General features: G+C 41.4%; 1 protein-coding gene across 1 annotated transcript in view; it reads left to right on the top strand.

Annotated features, from left to right (window-relative positions):
* Positions 1-838: 838 nt before the first annotated feature.
* The window catches only part of LOC127395143 (teneurin-4-like), a 62735-nt gene continuing 54555 nt past the window's right edge, over positions 839-9018 (top strand). The window contains exon 1 of the mRNA XM_051641613.1: positions 839-910. The gene's annotated coding sequence lies outside the window, so the exon portion shown is untranslated. The remainder of the gene's footprint in view (positions 911-9018) is intronic.

The following is a 9018-nucleotide window of genomic DNA, read 5'->3' as shown; positions in this document are numbered from 1 at the left end:
CATACCAAGCAAAATGGTAGCCTGGGAGAGCTGTTGGCTCTGGCAAATTTGGCTTTCAGTGAAACCACAAACACCCGGTTGCTGCGTTTGCTTCTCCACCTCCGTGGTCCCTGTAGGACTTTGTCTCCCTGAGACAGGGAGAGGAGCTAAGAGAGGGGGTTTAAGGTTAATCAGTTAACAAGAGGTGAAAGAGAAGGGGCACCCCAGTGCTGTGCCACACTTTATTTGAACCTCCTGCATGTGACGTGACAGATTTATCACACATGCATCGTTACTTTTAAACTGTGGCTCTTCAATAGCACAAGGAACTCAGATAAGAAAAAATGTACTGATGTGAGTGGAAACAAGAAGAAGCATCTGTGTAAGATCTTAGTCATTGTGCTCTAACAAAGGTAAAAGATTTGAGAAAGGAAATATTGGGGATAACCACATAAATAAATTATTTCACCTTCTGAGGACCATAAAATCACACAGCAGCTACCATGTTAATCCAAAACCCTTGCAACTACAAGAGAGTAATTGATAAATTGCTGTTTTGGCAAAGGGATAGATATCTGCAGAGTTAGCCAAGGACAGGCACTTAATTAAGTGCTGTACAGAAAGCCTTGGTTTGTATTTAACAAATACATTTATTTCCATGGGATGAATAAGCATACCCTAGTGCAGTATTACACTGTGAACCATTTCTGTATAGATGGCTGCTTTATGTGCCCTATCTAACTGTTAGCAATTGTTTTTAATTCATTTAGGATAGCAAATAAGATAATAATCACTAAACAAAACCCTACTTTTTTTGTCTGTGTCTTTTTACAGGTAGACTGAGAATAACACATGTCCAGGTTAAATCTGTATCCTACAAGAAGTATTTGATGGATTATTCCTAGATATTTCTAAGAACTAAATACAAAAAGTGAGTAGCAATTCCATTACATGGGATGTTTGAATTATGCTTTCTTGTTTAAAATAAAATCATGATAGTTGTAATGTTTCTCTAAGAGTTCTCCAATTGATTTTGTGAGGAATTTCACTAATTTCTTTAGAACATGTCTATTATTGATTTGTTTATTATCTGACAATGATAATTAGCTTTACAGCCCCGGTCAGGGACTCATTTTTACTCTGCCAGACATTCTAGAAACACAGGCATTTTCTGCATGAAATGACTTACATCTAAGTACAAATCAAGAAGCCATGAATAGTGACAGACAGATGAAGACACATGGATGCAATAAGAATGTGCTGGTCAGTGTGACAGGCAAAGCTAATAGAGCATCTGCAGCCTAGCCCTTGTCAATGCTTTCTAGATATTACTGCACTGAAAGGAAGAGAATAACAAGATTATTTTATAGATATTTATGGGGAGCAGCATGGAAGAAAACAGCACTCATTTGAAAATCCAGCACATGGACTGTGGAAAATGGTTGTGTGGGCTGATTGGATGCACGCTGCCTAGTTTTGATATAAACAGTGAAGAGAAATCAATACTGTATCAGGGAAAATGGCCTTTGCATTCAGGAAATATTATCAGAGCATATTTACATCTGTGAAAAAACAGAGAAAGGGATTCTGCAGTAATTAAGATGTTCAATGATAAAAGGCTGAGATAAGAGATTTACCTGGATGGGTAGATAGAAATGAAAGGCATTAAGTATATTGTACAGAACATATTCATGTAACTGAGAAGTGGCATCTGGAAGAGAGGTATGAGTGGAAGCTGATATCAAGATTTTGAGTAAATGACAGGATGGTGGCAATGTCCACAGTGATAGAGAATGAAGGTTGCTTGGAGATCGTGGCTAGAACTCCTCAAATGGAAAGCAAGCAAAGTTGAGACTGTTGAGTACACAGAAAATTACAAGGAGAGGGTAGAGAAGCAGAACCATGAATCACAGAATCACAGAATGTTTGAGGTTGGCAAAAACCTCTGAAGAACCTCTAGTCCAACCACATGCTCAAAGCAGGTTTTCCTGGAGAGGATTGCTCAGGGCTTTGCCTAGTTGGGTTTTTAATATCTTGACAATTAAGGACTCCACAATCTCTTTGCGCAACCTGTTCCAGCATTTGACCACACTCAGTGCAAATAAGTAAGGGGCCCAAAACTGAACACAGTACTCAAGTTGCTTCCTCGCCATGGCCACATACAGGGGGAAAACCACCTCTCCAGTCCTGCTGGCCACAGTGTTTCTAATACAAGCCAGGATGCTGTTGGCCTTCTTGACCACCCTGGCACACTGCTGACTCAAATTCAGCCACTGTCAGTCAACACCCCCAGGTCCTTTTCCACTGGACACTTTGCAGCCACTCTTCCCCAGGCCTGTAGCTTTGCATGGGGTTGTTGTGATCCAAGTGCAGGACTCGGCACTCAGCCTTGTTGAACCTCATACAATTGGCCTTGGCCCATCAAACCAGCCTGTCCAGATCCCCCTGCAGTGCCTTCCTACCCTCAGGCAGATCAACACTCCTGCCCAACTTGGTGTCGTCTGCAAACATCCTGAGGGTGCACTCAATCCCCTCGTACAGATAATTGATAATGATGTTAAACAGAACTGACCCCAGTACTAAGCCCTGGGGAACACCACTTGTGACTGACCACCAGATGGATTTGACTCCATTCACCACAATTCTTTGGGCCCAGCCAGCCAGTTTTTTACTGAGCAAAGAGTAGAGCAGTTTTTTACCCAGTAGTGAGAGAAGACAAAGGAACCAAAGCATTCAGAATTGGAAGGACAAATAATGCAAATTTATCACAGGGGAAAAAGACAAGGTAACCTGGAGTTGAACTGAGGTAGCAAAGGAGGGCAAAACATGATAAACGAGACACTGAATAGTTGGCTGTTTGGGGAAGCTGATAAAATAGGGAGGATAGATGTGAAAAGCAAGTTCTTAAGATCTGGCAAAGGAGACAGACTCATCAGATTTGTTGACAGGAGTGGCTTCAGAGATGCAAGGTATGGAAGGCAAATGGAATAGGTCTAAAATGGAGTTGGAGGTTGAAATCTGCTGTGATTGTAAAGAGTGTGCTGGTTTTAGTCAGACATGAAGAGGGGAAAGAAAGGAGGGGAGGGGAAGGAGAAGAGAGAAAACTGTTAACAGGTGGTTTGGGAACTATTATCTGCAACTGGAAAGTCTGGTGTTTTATTTTGAAAGAAGTTGAAAATGAGAAGTTTTGGAGGGGGTGTGAAAAAATGAGGCAAATAGGAGGTCCAAGAAGGGCGTAAGAAGAAGTTGATGTGTCTCAGATGAAATAGTGAAGATGAGGCAATCAGAGAAAGGGATTGGAAAGTGACACATAATGGGAGTGTTGTTATATTAGATAGTTTTCTCATGAAGGAAATTGGTGAGATACTCTACAGAGAGAGAGGGGGGGACAGCAGGAATGGGAGGCCCCAGGGACAGAGTCAAAATGGTACAAACTTTTCAGGAATTTGCATTTAGACTAGAATGCTAGGGTGGATTTAAAGTGGGTAGTAGGCAGAACTGAAGAAGAGAATGAATTAGCATTTGGGAAAGATGATCAAATTTCCCCCCAGTGAGCTTCAACATGTGAGAGAGAGAGAGCTGGGTGTGTGGATATTTTTCAAATGGACACTGAGACCTACATTAAGGACCTAATAATCTGCTCTTCCTGTTCAAGTGATGGGAGAACATTGTATCTCTCTAAAATATTTAGTCTGTATAGCACATGAACTGCTTGTAGAATTTGGTCTCTTTCTTGCTCACTCTTTCCTTGTAGACTACTCTCTGGGGCAGCTAGACACCTGAATTATGCACAGCAGTTGCCCAAAGCTAGATGGGATGAACGCAGGAATTAATGTCCCTTAAGCCCTTATTTCTTATCTGTGATGTGGAGTCAAAGTTCTTATTTGATATTTATCTCCTTTATTCAGATTTTAAGAACTTCTCACCTGGAAGGTGTGCATACAGCACCTAGCACTACAGATGAGGGCTGGGGCACCTACAGGCTCCTGCATCTAAAGGAGCAGGAAATGTTCACCTCAGCCTGGAAAGTTTTGACATGGGTGACGGACAGAGAGAATGAAATAGCTATTAATGAAAAAAAACAACCTGCAAGTATGGTAGGAGCAGTTCCAAACCTCATAGCCCTGAATGTAAAGTGATATTTAAATGAAATTGATGCAGAATTATCATAGAATCAAAGAATGGTTTGGGTTGGAAGGGACCTTGAAGATCATCTAGTTCCAATTCCCCTGCCATGGGCAGGGACACCTCCCACTAGACCAGGTTGCACAAAGCCCTGTCCAGCCTGGCCTTGAACACCTCCAGGGAGGGGGCATCACAAACTCCCTGAGCAACCTGTACCAATGCCTCACCACCCTAACAGCAAATAATTTCTTCCTAACGTCTAACCTAAATCTCCCCTCTTCCAGTTTAAAACCATTACCCCTTGTCCTGTCACTGGCAAGACAGCATGGAAGTGCTTAGCAAACACCAGTTCTTCAGTCACCAGCACTGTATGGATACTGACATAAATAAAAGGAGGCAGTTCCCAAAGCATGGTAATTCTGCCTGCAAGTTATGTCCAGGAGTTTGTTCTTTACTCTTTGGGGAGGAACCACTTGCTGCTAGAAAGAATTAAATTGCTTCTTTCCGTAATAACAATGAACACTATGAATTCATTGGGAACTCAGAACCTGTCATAATATATATATATGTGTATGTGTGTGTGTGTATATAACTCCTATATATATGCATACCTAGCCTACTCAAGTAAGTAGTGTGTTCAGGTTTGGGTTGCTTAGAAGTATTAAGGCTGGTATGACCTGAAACGTTGTGTCTGTAGCCAGGATTCAAAAAATTAAGCCCCGAGAAAGATCTCACTGCAAGATACAGGCTGCACATCAGATAAAGGAAAAAAAAAAAAAAAAAAAAAAAAGACAAAAAGAGAGAGAGGTGAAAAACTGTCAGAAAAATAAGTGTTTTCAAATTCAGGGGTTTCATGGCAATTGGTAACTATAATGAGGTGACAGCCTACAGCAAACTGAGTGGAGTTAGGAAAAGGAGAGGAAATCTCTAAAATAAAGCTCCCCAAATTGCTGGAAGTCACTGAACATGACAAGCTCTGTTTACTAAGAGATGAGTAAGTTCACAAGACATATCTAGACAGCTGTTTACTGAAGGTGAATTCTCATATGTCAACATAATCTCAAGAGCTTTACTTTTTTTAAAAAAATACTGCTACTCGGTTTTTCTTAAATTTAATGCATTTAATAAGCTTCTCGCTGCCAGCTCATCTGATTAGTGACAAAAGGTCAGAGGGTCAGTAGCAGACCCCAGATCAATTATTTTCTGTGGAATCATGCCACTTTTCCCCTGTTACATCCAACTGGCCAGTGGAGTCAGCCACATTCCCATCTCCACCTCGAGGGGCTGTCCTGTGCTGTGTGCTGAGTGGAGCTGGCAAAAGGCCACATGCCCAGGAAAGAAGTATGAACAGTACAAGTAATAGGGGTTGTGTTGTTACTGTTTTGTGAAAGGAAATAAAATGCCTGAGGATAGGTAGGGTATTTCCCAGGGTGGTTCTTCAGCCAACATCTTTGCTTTGGGGCAGCCAATATTGATCTGGAAAGGGGCTGATTTTCAGAGCTGCTTCTCACTTGAAGCTCTCATTGGCAACTGTGGTTTGTTGCTGATCAGGCTGCTTTTATTCAGGTGAGAAAGACAGCAGGAGCTGGCTGGCATTATGTTCCCCAGCTTGAAAACACTGGCTGTTGTTGTCTTCCATGCCATTTGCTGCATCCTGTGCACATTTTTCCTGTCTAATTTCTCTTTATTACCCCCTAAGGCAATTCTTAAGTACATTGGTTTCTTTACAAATGTTTTACACAAATAAGTTTTTGGGAATAACTTATTTTAAAAAAAGCCAAACACAACAAAACCAAAACACAAAAGTCTCTTTCAAGCTAATTAGAAACTGCTAGATAATGTGTACATCTTTTCAAATTTCCTTACATCTCCTAAGTTTTCTTAGCCTTGATCTACCTGTCACAGAATCTACATGGCACGTCTTCTTGTTTACACTACAAATCCAAGAAAAGTATCTTTACCAGTTGTATATTTATTCAGCATCTAACATGTTGGGCCAGTGATGCATTTAAATCCTCCAGGTGCTACAGCTATTGAGCTGCTCTATAAGAGGGGGCTGCTCACTCTCCCACAAGGCATCTTATTGCAACCCCCTATATAGAAATACATTAATTTTAAAAGTTCTGTTTAGTCAAATCAATGTGTCATGCAACGTTAATTAAGCTTTAATTGATACTTCTATCTCTGGGGCATCAAATCATCATTTTTCTTGAATAACCCTTGAAGCTTGGCTCAAGATACTGAAGGAAGAATGAAACAGGCTCATGTTTCTGACTACTGGGGGGATTCTTTATTTATTTATGTATTCATCTGCTTATTTATTTTTGCTATCAAGTGCATCAGTCTCCATAATCCTCTCCCCTCCCCTTATTTGCCAGAGGAGGAATTGGCAAAACAATAGGAAGGATGCAATTAACACCCTGGCTGTGAGGTGCATGGAAGGGTGGGTGTAGAAACCAATACAAAATCAGTTTAATATGAGCACTGTTTGTATGTTGTCAGTCAGTCACCTTCTCCCTGTTTAACTTTGCGAGTGAATTGTAGAATTTCTTGGACATGTGAAATTTTGTTTATCTTTTGCTGTGCTGCAGAAAGCTATTTTCAGCCTAGGTTGTGTTCCTCCTGTTGTGACATGCAGGAGATGTGATCCCACTCTCTCCAAAGAACTTGTACACAACAGCAACACCACAACAAAGATCCCGTCTTTACCCTGTTTGGAAAAAGAAGTCACTTCATAGCAGTGGAACTGCCTTTAGCTGCAGATATGGAGGATCTCAGATAAATCTTCCAGTGGGGATACTTATTACTCCTCTCCTTTTATTTTAATAATACACCAAAATATCATAGCATCTTTCTTCTAAACATCACATGCTAGTCTTAACCCACAGCCTGCACAGTGCAACACTGTGCAGTCCTTGGCATGGAAAACTTTCAGGATCTTAGCACATTGCTTTCAGGGTTTCCTTATGTATCTCTGCATGATCTCACAATGCATATTATAGACAAATCTAACAGTGCCAGGCATGGGGCCAACACAGCCAGTACATCAAAAGTGCTACAGTCCCAGCCTGTGACACTGGATTTGCAGATGGTGCAGTGACAGCTGCTGCATCCTGTCCCCTCTCCATCACAGCATATCTTTCCCCTTTGCAGGACATCTGTAGCTCTGATCAGCATTGTCCCAGAGCAAGTCTGAACCTCACTGTAAGGCAGCCAAAGCTCCTCAGTGCTCCAAACTTCACAACTCTGAGCAGCACTACACACAGTGCCTTGTGCCACCCCTGGGGACTCTGTGCAAGCCCTGGCTTGTCACCCACATCCATGAGACATAGAGCTGACTCCACTGTGGGCTCCAGTGGGAACTATGCATCCAGGGATTTTCATCCCAGTTTGCTTTTGCTCATCCCTGTTGGCTGAGGTAAACTGATCTTCTCTGTGGTAAAGATCCAGCTATCCCAGGATAGATTTGTTTTAATTTACAGCAGCTAATTAGATTTTGACTGATAGGGTGGGAAGTCAGAGCAAATTTGCTGTGGGGTGCATAAGCATCAGTTTACATTATCCAGAAGAGCAAAAAATGCTTCTGTATGAAAAAGCTCTGCTTTTTCATCTAATTTTTATTCTAATTTTTCAACTGTAGATGACTCTATCCTTGAATTTGCTGCTGGGGAAATTTGTTTTTTGCATGCTTGCTCACTAGGGTTAAGAAGCCACTGCAGATCACAAGGCAAAACAAACAGGAGGGTGAGTAAGAAGCATTCACCTCTCATTCAACAGGGTAACCCAAAACACAAAAGTATGGAAAATAAATGAAAGTGTGTTATAGGATCTGTCTTCACCTGGTACCAGAAAGCACCCTCGAGTACTGCTGCCACAAAACTGTTCAACATGTGTTTGACTCCTGGGAGGAGGCCTATTAAGTCCTAACATGAAGGACACGCTTAAATAAGGAAGGCAATTTAGAATATACTTCAACAGGTGAAATCTTTCCCCTGACTCCATTTTGTAATGACAGCATAACATTACTAGTGATAATGATGTACAATCATAAAGGTTTCTGTGCCTTTGAAGTGGAGCAGTCACCTTTTTCACTGTATTGCTAAATTAAGTCTAGTTTATTTTCCTGCAATGGATGTCAAGCAGAAATTACTCTTATCTGGTGTAGGCAAAGAAGCAAGTTCTTTATTTTAGCACATTTAACCTGTTAGCAGGAATGAATAGTCTGACTCAGCTGGAAGTATTATCTGAACACTTACTACTAGCAGTATATTAACCTAATGTGGCCTTGTTGGGAAAGATACATATATTAGATTTTAATACAGAGATCAGCACCTCTGAATTACAGCTCAGCTAAGAAAGGACAAGTAACAGTACGTGGCAGCCTTCTCAAAGATCTTCCAAATCCAGCTGACACAAGAAATACAAGTGCCTGTTAGAACCATCAGCCCAGTTATAGAGAATCCAAAGGCTGGAGAAACATTTTTCTGAGCTGGACGTCTGGCTCAAGGTGGTTTGTTCTTCCCTGCATGATGGAAACAATTTGTTTTCTCCAAGGACTGCTAAATGTAAGGTGCTTATGGGGAGGGGAATGTGAATGCATGCCTAAAGCATGCACTCAGATCTACTGAGCAGTCAGTCCTTTTGGGGAAATAAAAATTAGCTTGGCCAGCCTTGTGCAGAGTTGCTGTCTTGTTCAGGGCAAGCACACAACTCACCTGCAGTCCTCAGTTTTCACTTTCTGTGCTTAAGTGTAGTTACCAGGCACTGAGGAGTTGTTCTTCTGGCAGTCCCATCAAGGATAGAACAAGGGAGGGTCCCTTAGAAACTTATTTAACAGGCAAATGCAGAATATTCTGTTTATTTTCACAGGATCTTAATTCAACCATATTAGACCATGTGTAAAAAACTGCAGCT

The sequence above is a fragment of the Apus apus genome, chromosome 1 (genome assembly GCF_020740795.1).
Source record: "Apus apus isolate bApuApu2 chromosome 1, bApuApu2.pri.cur, whole genome shotgun sequence".
Lineage (NCBI taxonomy): Eukaryota > Metazoa > Chordata > Aves > Apodiformes > Apodidae > Apus > Apus apus.
The sequence above is the reverse complement of the archived record's forward strand: the minus strand, read 5'-3'. Positions and strand labels throughout refer to the sequence as shown.